Genomic DNA, 16415 nt, shown 5'->3' with positions numbered 1-16415 from the left:
CAGGCATGGGGAACAAGTTCGCCATGTGTTTATCTCCACCACAAATTATTTTAAGCCTGCAAGCCATCTTTTTGTAGCAGGAAATAAATTGAACTTCTGTTTAAAGTGTACCTCTCCTTCACATAAAACAACCTGGAGGGATTTTATTTAAGGGTATGGAGATTCTGGGGGAAAAAATAACAAGTGTCAAAAATGGGGAAAAAATGGAAGCCTTCAAAACAATTTAGTGCAGCTACCTGCAGTATTTAGACATTAATTTTTGACCCCTCAATATCAGATGTGTGTTTCGGGGCGGGGGGGTCAGAACATGTCAATTCCCAGTTGTCTTGTTTGTGAACCTCATGGAGCATCAGGCTGATCATAGCTGAAAATGTAATCCTGAGCTGATTTGGGGGTAAGGCTCAGCTAATTAACCTCAGTGCAGATATAGAAAGTCATGGAACAGAAATAAAGCTACAGTGATTGAATCTACCCATATTGCCACCTTCCACCATCTTATTACTCATCCATCTTGCCCCAAGCTCTCATGTGGCAGCCCTTTAAACTGAAGATGCTGGGGACTCAACCTAAGACTTTCTGCATTCAAGGCAGGTGCTCTTCATCTTTGTGCTCTGTAACGAAGTTAAATGCTCAGTCCCGTGTCTCTTCACCCTCCGTATTCTGGTCACGGGGGTCTATTCTGATTTGCATGCACTTTGTACCAGAGTGTTTTATTCTGGCTGCAAGGATGAGCTCAGTATCCCTTGCAATGCCCAATATTGGCTGTCTGTTTAGAATAATGAGGGTGGACTCCTTCAACCCTATTGTAATACAGATGCAAACAAGGCACGTCATTAACACAATGGTACAAAATAGACATTTGAAGTATCATATTTCAGCCAGAACAGCATAATGACGGCTAGGAATAAATTAAGAACATTCTTTCTCTTGGGCCATTTTGATAGTTGAGCTGATCTACCCAGAAACCACAGTAGTGGATAAAACAGAAGTCTGTTGGTAGGCAACTACATAGATGGATTGATCTTTCTTTCTGAGCAGGTTCCAACTTTACAGAAGCCAGAATAAGAATTACCCGGTTGCTCCATTCCCAATGGCTGTTGCCATGGCAACCCTCAGCTCGATTAAAAAAAGAGACTGACAGACTTTTCTTTATACAGAAGAAGGGAAAGGTGGTGAGTGGAAAGGTTTAAAGCAACGACAAAATCACGATACATTATTTATCTGAAAAATGAGGATTGTTTTGGAACAAATTAACCCCACCATATTAAATTTAATGCACGCTTCCTGCAGGAAGTAATGAGATGCCATATCATTTCTGTTACTGTGTTTCAGTTGTTTCTACAGAGAATAACATAATAATAATAATAATAATAATAATAATAATAATAATGATTTTAAATGACATTAAAATATCAAAGTCATTGGTAAATATCAAGGGTTGGTTTTCTTGCCTTTAACGTTTCTGAAGCATTTCACTATAAACTGTTGTAGACATTCAGAACAAAATAATCTGAAAAATGATCTTGCCTTAACTTAAGTGAATGGGAAGAACATATAAGGAAAGGAGTGGGTTCAGATGCAGCTCAAGGCCATGAGCTTGGAACTCCATAACCTTCCTGAAATTGAAAAGAATTGCCAATCCCATTCCTTCATTCTTGTTATTTTTTTATTTGAATTTCAGCTGAGTATCTAAATCCAGAATCTGATCATAACCTGGCATCATTTCCATGCCCAGAAGTGGAATTGCTTGTCAGTTGTGCAACAATGACACTGAATTCCATATCTTTTGGGGGGTTTTTTGGGGGTTTTTTTATTTTATTTTATTTTATTGATAATTTGTTTTATGAGTGGGTTTATACAATTAATACATGAATGATGTCAATAATCACATTTCTCTACACCCTTCCATTATCTCCACCTCTTTCATTCAATAATGTCCACTCACTTGTCTGGTATATCTGAGTTCATTCACTTTTTTTCCCTCTCCCCTCCCCCGCCTCCCCCCCCCCCGCCTCCCTCCCCCTCCCCAAACCCATACCACATTTCCTTTAGAACTCTAACTCCATCCATGAGCTCAGCTTTTCCCATCTCTGTACAATATTTACATTGGCTTCGCCTCCTTTTATCCATTCCGAATATATGAACCATTTCTCTTTAATTTTCCTCATTTTATCTTCCTTCATAGCCTCACCGGTTGCAATTGCAATAATTTCTGATTGGACCTGGTCAAACAAATAATTATTCCAATTAACCATATCCCATTTTTTTGCATCTTTCCATCCCCAAGCTATTACAGCCTTCCCTGCAAGAATCATTGCTTTGAATAGATCCTGATATTTTGGATCAATCTTCCTGCATCCTAATATCCCCATGAACATCAACTCCATATTTATTTGCAGTGGTATCTTAAATATTTTCTCCATTTTACCTGTTATTTGTTTCCAGAATGTTTTTGCCTTTGGGCATTCCCACCACATATGTGCATACCATCCTTTGCTGAGGCCACAGTGCCAGCAAGTTGGGCTTTTACTGTTAATCATGATTGATAACTGTGCTGGGGTACAATACCATTTCCATAAGAATTTCCTTTCCATTTCTTTGAATTTCTCTATCTTGATTTTCCTAGCCTCTCTTATTAAGTCCTCTATTATTTGTCTTGTGAGTAATCCCTCTTTTTCCCATTTATTTTGCAGTGTTCTTATAATATATTCCTCATCTCTGATCATTCTTCTGTATATTTCTCCGATTAACCCTTTCTCTGAGATCTGTGATTTTTTAATTATATCTTCCATTATACTTTCCTTACCTATACAATTTCCATACTTTCCCTGTTTCAATTTATTATATAATCCTAGTATCTTAATCCAATTTTTGTTTCCCATTTTATCTATTATTGTGCTTATAGGAATAAGATGGCCATTCATATCATATAAGTCTTTAATCCTATAGTATCCCTTATCCCTCATTTCTCTCCACCAGCACGAATCATACTCCTTCTCGTAAAGGCTTTCAAGCGGGGTCCATTTTGATATTCCTGGCATTAATTTAGGTTTCCATTTTTTCCAAATTTTTAATGCAAATTTTCTGGGGCCTCTTGTTCTTTTGATGTTTATTTCCAAATTCCCTGTAAAGATTCCAAAGCTTGCCTCTCTTTTATTAACTCCATCTTCAATCTTAAACCATTTATCCCTATTTTCTTTCATATTTTCAAGTAAAGGTTTTAGCTGAAAAGCCTCGTAATATAATTCCAAATTTGGAACTCCCCACCCCAGTTCTTCCTGATGTATATAATATAGTTTATTTGGCAGTCTAGATTTCTTTCCTCCTAATATCCATTTCTTTATAGTCCTGTTCCACTTATTAAATTGTCCTTGTTTGATTTCCAATGGAAGGACTTGAAATAGGTATAATAATTTTGGTGTCAAAAACATTTTAGTTGCCTTTATTTTTCCTAAGATACCCAGATTTTTCTTATTCCAATTTTTCATACTATTAGAAATTTTCTTCCATGTCTGTTTATAATTGATCTCTGTCATCTTTTCCATATTTTTATGTATAATTACACCCAAATATTTTATTTTTGTCCTCCCCATACCTATTTCTGTTATATTGTCAATTTCTCTTTTTTCTTTTTTGTTTACTTCAAAATACATAATTTCTGATTTCTTTATATTTACCCCCAATCCAGTATTTTTTTCAAAATCTGTTAATATAATTTTTAATTCTCTTATTCCTATTAGAGGTTGGGATAAAACCATCATAATATCATCAGCAAATAAATTTAATTTAATTTCCCCTCCATCATCAAATTTATAACCTTCGATCCTTACGCTATTTCTAATTCTCTCTGCTAGAATCTCAATCCCCATTATAAATAGATGTGGTGACAGGGGGCAACCTTGCCTGACACCCCTTTGAATGGAAAATTCCTTTGATAAGGCTTCATTAACTCTTACCACAGCTTTGCTTTCTCTATATAACTCCTTTATTGCCTTTATAATTGGTTCTCCTATTCCAATTTTGTTCAATGTCTCCCACAAAAATTCGTGATTTACTGTATCGAAAGCCTTATATATATCCAATTTTAATAATGCTAATTTCTTTCCCTGCCTATGCTCCATTATATTTATTATATTTCTGATTGGGTGTCCAATTTGCCTCCCTTTCACAAATCCATACTGGTCTTCTTTTATCACTTTTGGTATTATTTTTTCCAATCTATTTGCTAAAATTTTGGCGAAAATTTTGTAATCTTGGTTTAATAAACTGATTGGCCTATACGAGCCTGTTTCTTTTGGGTCCTTCTGAGGTTTCAATAATACTCTTATTTCAGCTTTCCTCCATGTATTAGGGGCTTTTTCTCCTCTCATTATATTGTTAAATAACGTTTGTAATTCAGGGCCTAATATTTCTATAAATTCTTTATAAAATTCAGCTGGAAAACCATCCAGACCCGGCGATTTTGATTTTTTCAGTTTCTTTATCACTTCCTTTATTTCCTGTTCTGTGATCTCAGCATTTAAAGTTTGTTTGTCCTCCTCTCCTAACCTTACATCTAGACTTTCTTCCATGTGACCTTTATTATCTTCCCTGTATAATCTTTGGTAGAATGCGGCAAATTCTTCTCTTATCTTAGCAGAATTATGAATTATTTTGTTCCCTTGCGTCTTTATAGCCTTAATATTCTGTTTTTCCTTTCTATTTTTCAAATATTTTGCCAGCCTTTTCATGGAATTAATATTGGGTCTCTGTATTTCATTCTTAACTAAATTTTGCCTTTTCCAAATTGTAAAGGAATCTAATTCATCTAATTGCTTTCTCAGTGTTTTAATCAGGTTCTGTGTTTGAATGCTGAACTTGTTCTGTTGTTGGGCTTGAAGGTTTTTTATCTTCTGTATCTTGTTTTGTCTATCTGCAAACCACTCCTTTTTAATTAATCTCTCTTTGAGAATGCAATGTCCTCTAATCACCTCTTTTGCTGCATCCCAAATTATACTCTCTGAGGATGAACCTCTATTTTCTTGAAAATAAAATCTTATTTGCTTGGCCATATATTCTTTATCTTCCTTTCTCCTTGCAATTATATTGTTATAATTCCATACCTTATTTCTTTGTTCCTTATTAATTTCTAATTCTATTATTATTGGGGCATGATCTGAAAGCCAAATACCATGTGTATAGATATTTCTTATTTCCATTTCCATTGGTTGTTGAATCATTATGTAATCTATCCGTGTGTATTTTTATGCCTATTAGAATAGTATGTAGGATTAGCTTTTTTATTAGCTACCTCGAATGCATCTTTTAGTTCCCAATTTCCTATTTTATATGGTTTATGCTGACTTAGATCTAAATTGAAATCCCCTGTTAAGATAGTCTCACCTTCATAAAAGTTATGAGTTTTTTCAGGATTTTCCTCAGGAATCGTAGTTGACCCTTGTTGGGGGAGTATATATTAGCAATAGTAAATTTTTTATTGTCCAATTTAAATTTCAGTAATACATATCTTCCGTCAGGATCTATACATTTGTCTACCAATTCATAGTTGAGGTTGTTGTTCATGAGAATTGCTGTCCCTCTGGCTCTTTTGGTACCTCTAGCCTCAATAACTGTTTGCCAGGTCTTAGAGTTCAGTAATGGGCATGAATCTCTTGGATCTTTATGAGATTCTTGTAAACAGATTATATTAGCCCCTTCTGCTTTGGCTAATTTGATTAACCGGTACTTCTTAAGATTCGAGACTAGCCCGTTGACATTAAGCGATAAAATTCGTAGAAGTTTACCCATTATCTTTTACAAAACAGTTTATTATGTGCTCATGTGGATTCTCTTTAGTTATGTCTATGTGGTTCCCTCCCCCCCCCCCAGAAAGCGACATTGTTTTAGGGAGGAAATGCCTCCCTGTCGCTTCCCATACATTTGACTCTTTGCGTTTCTTCTTACCCCCCTCCCCTCCTTAAACAATATACTCTTGTTTACACTTTGTTTATAGCCCGACATTTATACATTTTAAGCCATTTGAGCAATTACTTTATGTCCCCCACCCCCATTTTTATATAGTCTTCTAAGGCTTAAGCTTGGAGGTTCTCCCCCGAACAGCCCAGCCGTGCCTTTTTGCTCCTCTGAAGGGATGTTCCTTCTCCAGGGCTGGATGTAACTTCCTCCTCTGCGCTGGCACAGCCTTCACTCTCCTCTTGCTGTCTCTCCAGTGTTTCAACTCCAAGGTCATCCAACATTCTGTCCGCCTCCCCTGCATTTCTCGCCATGAATCTCTTTCCATTCCGGAACACAATAATGGTAGCAGGGTAAGCCCACGAAAATCGGATTCCTTTCTCAAATAGTTTATGGGCGAATGGGGACATTTCTTTTCTCTGTTGTAGTGTCTCTGGGGAAAAGTCCTGTTTGACAAAAATCTTGCAGTCTCTAAATTTCAAATCCTTAATTTTCCTCAGATCTTTAAACACAGAGTCCTGAATCTTTTCTGAGGCAAAAGCAATTATCACATCTCTTGGGTGATTATAGTTCCCCATAGGTCTGTAAATTCTGTGGGCACGTTCCACATTTTCAATTTTGATAGCTATTTTGTTTTCATTTAGCCAACTCACCAAAAGTTCTTCTAGTTGTTTACCAGTTTCCCGAACCTCCTCAGGGATTCCAGCCAGCTTGATATTCCTGCGTCGTTGTCTGTCACTCAGCTGGGCAAGTTGCTTTGTTAGATGATTGATCCTCTCCTCATTTCGATCAGCCTTTTTCTGAGCTGACTGTGCAGTTTTTTTTACTGCACCTATTTCCTTCTTCACCTCTTCCATCTGACCACCAAGACGTTTGAGGTCCGATCTGATATTTCCCTCCATGCTCACCATTAATTGTCCCAATTCTTTAAGGTTGCGTGCCATCTTATCAGCCTCCGGCAACAGGTCGCTGAAGATCTCTGCTTTTCTTTCAGGAGTTATAAATCAATCCTCCTCCTCTCAGAGTCTCGATTGACCTTTATTGCCCAATTAAGCAGATGGCTCTCTTTTGTTGTTATTTTAGCCTTTAATTGGGCTATAAATTTAAGGATCTGGGGAGAGGGTTTGTTGAGCGTCTACTCTCTCCGACGCATGCGCAAAAAGTCTGATTCCATATCTTTTGGTGACCTCAGTCAGTCACTCCTTATGTGCCAAGAAATGCTAGCAGAACTCAAATGATAATGAAATATTACCATCACCTACCACTGGCATTCATTCCTGATAGTCTCAAACAAGGCCAGGTAAATGTATCCCTGCCAATATTTTAGCTATGTTTTCACAACATCAGAATCAGCAGAGACTGCTAAAGAATTTGATAAGGTGAAGTGGTCTCAAGGGTGATCAGACGGTAAAAGGTGTGGAAACCAAGTCTAATGAGGAGTGGCTTAAGGAGCTGTTTAGCCTGGAGATAAGAAGGTTGAGATGGGACGTGATAGTCATGTTTAAATATTTTAAAGGATGTCACATTGAGGAGGGGGAAAGCTTGTTTTCTGCTACTCCAAAGACTATAACATAAACTAATGGATTCAAAAACCAAAAGAAAGATTTCACCTAAACATGAGGACAAATTACCCAATGGCAAGAGCTGTTTGGCACTGGAATATACAGTCTTGGGGTGGGGTGGAATTTCCTATCTGGAGATTTTTAAACACAGGCTGGATGATTATCTGTTAGGAGTCCTTTGAATGCATCAAAGGGAGTTGGATTGGATGATCCTAGTGGGCTCTCCCAAGTATTTGATTCTATAGGTCTATGTCCTTTAACATCTTGACAAAGGACATCCACCAAGGCTAAGCACTAAATCCATCTACTATTCACAAATTGAAAAGCAATAATGTAGCCATTCTTTTGTGCCCTGAAAGTCATACTGTTTCAGCTCCAAGTAAGAATAGAAGCAACCACATCTATGACAGTCTATAAACAAACGATGACTTTAATAGTCAATCCCCAAAAAGGACTTTGGAGACCAGAGTATAAATTCCAGCTTAGCTATAAAAATCCACATTGTTGTTTATTCGTTCAGTTGCTTCCGACTCTTAGCGCCCTAATGGACCAGCCCATGCCAGAGCTCCATGTCGGCTGTGTCCACCTCCAGCTCCTTCAAGCTTAAGCCAGTCACTTCAAGGATGCCATCCATCCATCTTGCCCTCTTCTTTTTTTCCTTCCATTTTCCCCAGTATCATTATCTTCTCCAAACTTTCCTGTCTTCTCATTATGTGGCCAAAGTACTTCATCTTTGCCTCTAATATCCTTCCCTTCAGTGAGCAGTCGGGCTTTATTTCTTGGAGTATGGACTGGTTTGATCTTCTTGTGGTCCAGGGCACTCTCAGAATTTTCTTCCAGCCCCACAGTTCAAAAGCGTTTATCTTCCTTCACTCAGCCTTCCTTATGGTCCAGCTCTCACATCTGTAGGTGACTATGGGGAATACAATATCTTTAACTATGTGGATCTTCATTGCCAGTGTGATGTCTCTACTCTTAACTATTTTATCAAGATTGGTCATTATTCTTCTCCCAAGAAGTAACCATCTTCTAATTTTCTGGCTGCAGTCTTCATCTGCAGTAATTTTTGCACCTAGAAATACAAAGTCTGTCACTGACTCCACATTTTCTCCCTCTGATTACCAGTTATCAATCAGTCTGGTTGCCATCATATTGGTTTTTTAAATGTTTAACTGCAACCTAACTTTTGCACATTTTTCTTTCACCTTGGTTATAAGGTTCCTCAGAACCTCCTCACTTTCAGCCATCATGAAAACCCAGTAGATATTCTGAAGCAAGTCATACTCTCTAAAAGCCAACCTTAAAAACTGTGGCATTGACACTGAGAACTAGGAAGCCCTGGCCTTTGAGTGCTCTAGCTGGAGGTCAGCTGTGACCAGCAGTTCTGTAGAATTTGAAGAAGCACGAATGGAGGGCGAAAGAGAGAAATGTGTGAAGAGAAAGGCTTGTCAAGCCAACCTCGACCAGGACCACCTGGAAACGAATGCCCTCACTGTGGAAGAAGGTCAAGAATAGGGCTCCACAGACACCTACGTACCCACCGCCAGTACACCGGAATTGGAGGACAATCTTATTCAGACAACGAGGGATCGCCTAAGTAAGTAAGTAAGTAAGATACTCTCTCAGCCTCAGAGGAAGGCAAAGGCAAACCCTCATTGAATGACTCTTGCAAAGAAAGTCCTGTGAAAGGATTGCCACAATTGAGAAACAAAATAACAGCTACAACCCTATCACCATAAAGAAGGAACTCAACCTTGGTACCAGTAGTAAAAAAAAAAGAAGTTTTGTACTTCATTTTCACAATCCCATTTCCCAATTATTTCTTAAGCAAAGGGTGAAGCCTGACAATTTGCTGCCTGGGAAAGAAGATTCATATGAAAGCCCTACCCCCTGAAGTAAATATATAATATACTGTATAATAAATGTTTTGAAACCTTCAGAATTGACTCTCCTTTAATCATAGCTCAAAATTTGGTGTCCCATGTGGAACACTATACTGCAGCCACCTCACATCTACCAACTGTAATAGCAACCACATTTTTAAATGCGGAATATCCCACTTTTTTTTTGTTCTATGACTCTTTTCCTAACAAAAATAGGATTAGCACTGCAGTGTGTGTGAGTAGAGGGTATTTTTGTTTGCTTTTATTTTATTGGTAACAATCCCTGAGCAACCATCTATGGAACTCTGAAAGGCTATTCCCCTCCAAAGCAAGGTTTGAGTACATTTATTCACTCAGATTTCCTCAATACCAAAACTGTGCATCCTCTCACCGTTTTGCTTGATCCTAGAGCTTTTTTCCTTACCTGAATGCCATCACCTTATAATTATTTGTATGTTTCCTGCTCCACAGAAGCAAATGACCTGGTTATTAATTTGTAGAAATAGATGGCCCCTTGCAATAAAATACAGCAAAACAGCCATCCTCAATTCCCTCTGCAAAAACATTCTTTTAATGTTATGCTTCTTGAATTAAAACAGGGAGAGAGAGAGAGAGAGAGAGAGAGAGAACAATCCCTCCAGTCGTAAATCTCATATGCACTAATCTTTTCCTGACACAATTCACAAGCCTTTTATTTCTGCATCCCCACATACATTCTAAATCTACTTTTAATTGGAAATTCTTTGTTATGTTACAAATTAGATAACTGGAGAATCCCAGACTGACTTATTACAAGCATAACAATGCCATGAGAATTGCCAATGTAGTTCACACTGCTACATATCCATCTGGTGTAGCAAAAAAGTAAAAGTACACAGCTAGGGCAGAAGGCTTTAAATCTCAATGGTAGTACAACAGGGCAGGTGAGTGACACTGCTTGAGGAAAGAAATATGACTCCTTGGAGCTCTCCAGGTGCTGAACAGTTTATGCTTTGAAGCATACAGTAATTGCCCTCATTTATTTTTCCTTGTTCAGATAACACTTTTTTTTAATTCTCAGACCAATATGTCAACATAACCCTAGGTGCAAACTTCATTCTCATATTTTTCCTAGTAAAATTGTATTTCTCAATACTTCCCCTTCCCTTCCTTTGCAGAATTTTCCCCACTGACATGAATTACAGTTTCTTTGGGTTTTCAAAGCCCTCTTGCCTTATGGAGTGGAGCAATCTTCCCCATATGCCTTTGGACTCGCAAAGCAAGGGGGAAGTACTGGAACCTATGTATGAGACAGCAAAACATTTACACTGATCATGGAAAAGTTATCTTAAGGCATCAACCTTGTCTTTCAGTTCTGTGTGGACATGCATTTCTGACCTTAATCCCTAGATTTTTCTCACCGAACATCTTGTGATGGTTGATCTGTGGAGACACCTTTTCTCATCAGGGATGCAAAAACATCCACATAGTGTTTACATTCCTACTAGCTTGTTTTTCAGCTCAGCCAGCAATACAGCTGCTAGATCTCAGGACCTGTCCCCAAATAGTTTAGGATAAATGTGAAACATGATTACTTGAATATATTTAAATAACCTTGCTATTCCTACCAGCTCCATTGTTATGTATATCAGTACGCTATAATTTCAAAACTTGGAAATCATGTAACTGCTGAAAAGATTTCAGGCTAAGTAAACCTTATCTACTGCACTTCTAGATGCTAATCTGTTGACAGAAGTCAGATGGTTACAATTGCAATGTTTGTTATGGTAAAATTCAAATGCATGACAATCTATTGGTGTATTTTGCTCACATAGTGTCATGCTAATATGTTATGTACCTTTTGCATAAGCAGGAATTATTTTTAAAAGCTTTCTGTAGAATATATTTATGTTCCTGAATGATAACCATGTGCTCTGTTATTGCTACCATTGCCGCCACCATCCTAGCTGGCCACAGAGCAGGAACTTTGCTGATATAAGAATGGGGAGTTCATGTGACCAGCATGAAGGAGAGGGATGAAGGAGGGCAGATTACCTGGCCATGCAGGTATCTCTACCAATATCAGAACAGTCCCTGCCCCACTCCACCCCCACCCCCCGCAAGCCGAGAAGAAAGATGGGGATTGCCAACTTGCCATCATTCCAGTTGTGTTGACATCTGATTCTGATGTCAGCAGAGGCACCCATGCATGGAGATCCATGGCAGCAGTTGTGTCACAGCCATGATCCACCCTCTTTCCCTGTACCATCAGTTCATGGAAAGATGATAATGCTGGTGTCCAGCGAATCAGGCTGAATCAGACCTGATCTAGTTGTCCAGACTAGCCCAAAGTGACAAGAGGATTCCAGCATTTCCTACAAACTTCAGAACATTGCCCTTAGTGGGACAAATTGGTTTTAAAAAATGAACAACAGCAGCAGCAACAACAGAATTCTCACTAGAAGTAGCTGTGCATCATGAAGACAGCCAGCCTTCCATTCCATCTGAGTTCAGGGAATTTATTTTTTACAAGTGTAGGCTAGTCCTAAGTCATGCTTCCTCTTCTTCCTATCAGGCCTAAGTTATTCTTCAACCTATGTTTAAATTGGCACTAAGCTGCCACATTGGAATGTCCCCCAGTATTAGAGATGCCTATAGTAGTGTGGACAAGGTTGCTTTAGGTGGTAGATTTAGGGGGTCATAAACTGAAGTCCGAGTCGACACAACATGGCTTTTTGAAACAATGGTTCTAGCATGAGTGTAATGGTGAAGTTCTTTGATATTCTCCTTCATAGAACAAATGAATTTGAACCAGTTTTCCCAAGACTTTTTGTTTCATTTCTCAGTGTCTATCCTGCCGCCTGATGTGAGTTTATGTGCAACAGATTCCAATTAATAGTTTCATTGAGAGGGATTGAACTATACATTGAAGTCAATGGGATTTAGAAATGGGCAATATTTTAAGCCATAGATAACTTTATAATCGGTGGGATACTAGACTGGGAAAAATATTCAAAGCTAGCTGTCACACTATAGATTTTTAGAATCTGGGGACTGATGTGAGTAAATGAAATATTTGGGTAGGGAGATGAAATTCACTTTGTGGCACAATGATACATATTTATCAGAGGTATATTCTGAGAAAGATGAAGGCGGGAGACGTTCGTAGGTTTAATAAAATACCTGCCCATGCAATCAAAAAGAATGATTTTTTTCTATGAATTATTCATAAAAGAGCTCAGTCTTGCAGATAGTAGAAGAGTTCCCACATGGTTTTCTGTATTAGAGGGTCAAGCATTTTCAATTGTATCACTTTAAAAGTACAATTTAATGTTTGGTAAATTGAGTCTACTTATGGGCCCATTTTTTTTTCTTATGAGCAGTTTGAGTTGTTGTTACTGTTTTATATATAACTAGCGGTCCCCTGCCACGTGTTGCTGTGGCCCAGTCTGTTGATCTGGAAAATAAAGTAATGAGAAAGTGTTGGTTTCTAATATATGTAATTTTTTTATGCTTGTGGGTGAACAGTATTTCTTGTTTCTTTGTCAGTGTTGATGTGGAGAGTGTCTGGTTCGCCTACTCTGGAACATGCAACATATAATTGTCCTTCTTCAGGGGTCCCTTTCAAATCTATGATACTACATCTCTGTGTGTGTGTGCTTGCCCTGGTGAAGGTAGTTGGATTGGATAGCCTTGAGTATTTTCTGTTGGTCATGGGGGTTCTGTGTGGGAAGGTTGGCCCAATTCTGTCATTGATGGGGTTCAGAACACTCTTTGATTGTAGGTGAATTATAAATCCCAGTAACTACAACTCCCAAATGTCAAGGTCTATTTCCCCCCGAACTCCATCTGTGTTCATATTTGGGCATATGGAATATTCGTGCCAAGTTTGGTCCAGATCCATCATTGTTTGAGGCCATGGTAGTCTCTGGATGTAGGTGAACTACAGCTCCCAAACTCAAGGTCAATGCTCACCAAACCCTTCTAGTGTTTTCTGTTGGTCATGGGAGTCCTGTATGCCCCGGTTGGTTTAATTCTATCATGCTATTTGATTGTAGGTGAACTATAAATCCCAGCAACTATAACTCTCTATATCTATCTATCTATCTATCTATCTATCTATCTATCTATCTATATCTCTATCTATCTATCTATCTATCTATGGCTGGATGGCTCTTTGTCAGGAGGACTTTGATTACGTTTTCTTGCCCTGGTGAAGGGAGTTGGATTGGATGGCCTTAAGTATTTTCTGTTGGTCATGGGGGTTCTGTGTGGGGAGTTTGCCCTGATTCTGTCGTTTGTGGGGTTCAGAATGCTCTTTGATTTTAGGTGAACTGTGAATCCCAGTGACTACAACTCCCAAATGTCAAGATCTATTCCCCCAAAACTCCATCTGTGTTCGTATTTGGGCATATTGAGTGCTTGTGCCAAGTTTGGTCCAGGTCCATCATTGTTTGAGTCCACAGTGCTCTCTGGATGTGGGTGAACTACAACTTCCAAACTCAAGGTCAATGCCCACCAAACCCTTCCAGTATTTTCTGTTGGTCATGGGAGTTCTATGTGCCAAGTTTGGTTCAATTCCATCGTTGGTGGAGTTCAGAATGCTCTTTGATTGTAGGTGAACTATAAATCACAGCAACTACAACTCCCAAATAACAAAATCCTATTTTTTTGGAGTGATGGTCACTCCTTGTGTTGTGAGATGTTTTGTTGCCAAATTTGGTGTGATTTCGTTCATTGGTTCTTTTGTTTTTAAGGTACTCATTATGCACAGAGCATTTTTATATAGAGAAATGTATTCTGACATTCTTTATAGATATCTTCCATTTCTGTTGTATAGACTTTGAAGACAGACAAGCATCCCAAGCTCTGAGGATTACCTGGGAAGGAATCCCACTGGAGCACTGCAGCACACCCAAATACCTGGGAGTCACCCTGGACTGTGCTCTGACCTACAAGAAGCTCTGCCTGAACATCAAGCAAAAAGTGGGCACCAGAAACAATATCATACGAAAGCTGACTGGCACAACCTGGGGATCATAACCAGACACAGTGAAGACATCTGCCCTTGCGCTATACTACTCTGCTGCTGAGTATGCATGCCCAGTGTGGAACACCTCTCACCACTCTAAAACAGTGGATGTGGCTCTTAATGAGACATGCCGCATTATCACAGGGTGTCTGCACCCTACACTACTGGAGAAATTACACTGTTTAGCCAGTATTGTACTACCTGACATCCACCAGGAAGTAGCAGCCAATAGTGAAAGGTCCAAGGCAGTGACATCTCCAGCTCATCCTCTGTTTGGGTATCAGCCAGCATGTCAATGACTCAAATCAAGAAATAGTTTTCTAAGATCTACAAAGACACTCGCTGGAATGCCTCAGTAGCGAGAGTCCAAAAGTGGCAGGCTCAAACCCAGAACCTCAATCAATGGCTGGTACCAAATGAGAGACTCCCTCCTGGGCACACAGAAACTGGGCGACTTGGAAGGTGCTGAACAGACTGCTCTGGCACCACGAGATGCAGAGCCAATCTTAAGAAATGGGGCTACAAAGTGGAATCCACGACATGCGAATGTGGAGAGGAGCAAACCACTGACCACCTGCTGCAATGCAACCTGAGCCCTGCTACATGCACAATGGAGGACCTTCTTGTGGCAACACCAGAGGCACTCCAAGTGGCCAGATACTGGTCAAAGGACATCTAATCAACTACCAAGCTTGCAAATTTTGTGTTTTGTCTGTCTGTCTGTTTGTTTGTTTGTTTTGTTCTGTTAGAAATGTAATACAATTGTCTGGTTGCCCCTGACACGATAAATAAATAAATTTCTGTTGTTCTGGCTGAGACAGTGGCATCTTTGTTTCCTGATGATTCAATGTACACAAGACCTGTCTAATGTGCAAAATTGCTAAAACTATTGTTTGAAAATTACCTTTTAAAAACCCTAAATGAATTTCATGTTTAGACTTGGCTCCTACCTCCAAGATATGCCATTGTGTATATGAAAATATTCCAAAATCCAGAAAAAACCCTGAAATCCCAAACATTTCTGGTCCCAGGCATTTCAGATAATTGATGCTTGACCCAAAAGTGTGTATGCTTTTAAGCCTAAAAGGGAGTGTGCACATTTTTTTTATTCATACCCTAGCCAAAACTTTATGTTTGTTGCCTTGAAGGCAATCTCAATTTTATCAATCCTGTCATAGAGTTTTCTTAGTCAAATTTATTCAAAAAATGTAATTACCTATCTCTAAGCCTGAGGTTTCATGGCTGAGTGGGAATTTGCGCCCTATTCTCCTCAGTATTTTTGGCCAACAGTTCTGTCCTTTCTGCACATATCAGTTGTGTGGGAAACACTCCTAAAATTTGATAAGGGAAACAAGAATGCTCAGCCGAAGCAAAATGTTCTGCCATTTGATGATATGAAACATTTAGAAAGATTAGTTGTGTATAGCAGATAACTATATTCAGGTATAGCCTATGGTCTATTCAAGTGTCTTAAGAAAGAAATGCAGGTTTTTTAAAAAACAAACAAACCCATATGCCCCAGAGGCCATTCAGAATGTGCATGGATCTAAAAACAGGTGATATCAATGTTCAAAATGATTCGTAGCTGATGCTTCTGAAATCATAGCTCTTCTGAGTGCTTGAACCAGTTCTCAGATTCCTGCTTAACTTTAAGAATGCAAGAAAGCAGCTAAGATCAATGGGGCTAATCACACCCTATAATTAAAATGGGAAGAGTTGAAGCAAAATCAGCATTCTGCAAGACTGAGCTCTTAATGATCAATGGGTTAGTGCTGTCATTGATATTCTTCTGCAAGGTTACTCAGCTGAAGATAAATACAGTTGTCTGTCTCCTCTTATTATAAAGGAGCTTTCATTTTCACACTACAAAAAGTAATTTTCCCCCAATGGGGAGTTACAGCTTCATTTATTATTGATGTTTTTATATGTAGACTAAGTGTTGTTCAGAAAGGATTGAGCATACATACATTCTGATAGTATCAATCATCTTTAAGACCTTATTGTGTT

This window comes from Anolis sagrei, chromosome 2, assembly GCF_037176765.1.
Source record: "Anolis sagrei isolate rAnoSag1 chromosome 2, rAnoSag1.mat, whole genome shotgun sequence".
NCBI classification, from domain to species: domain Eukaryota; kingdom Metazoa; phylum Chordata; class Lepidosauria; order Squamata; family Dactyloidae; genus Anolis; species Anolis sagrei.
The sequence above is the reverse complement of the archived record's forward strand: the minus strand, read 5'-3'. Positions refer to the sequence as shown.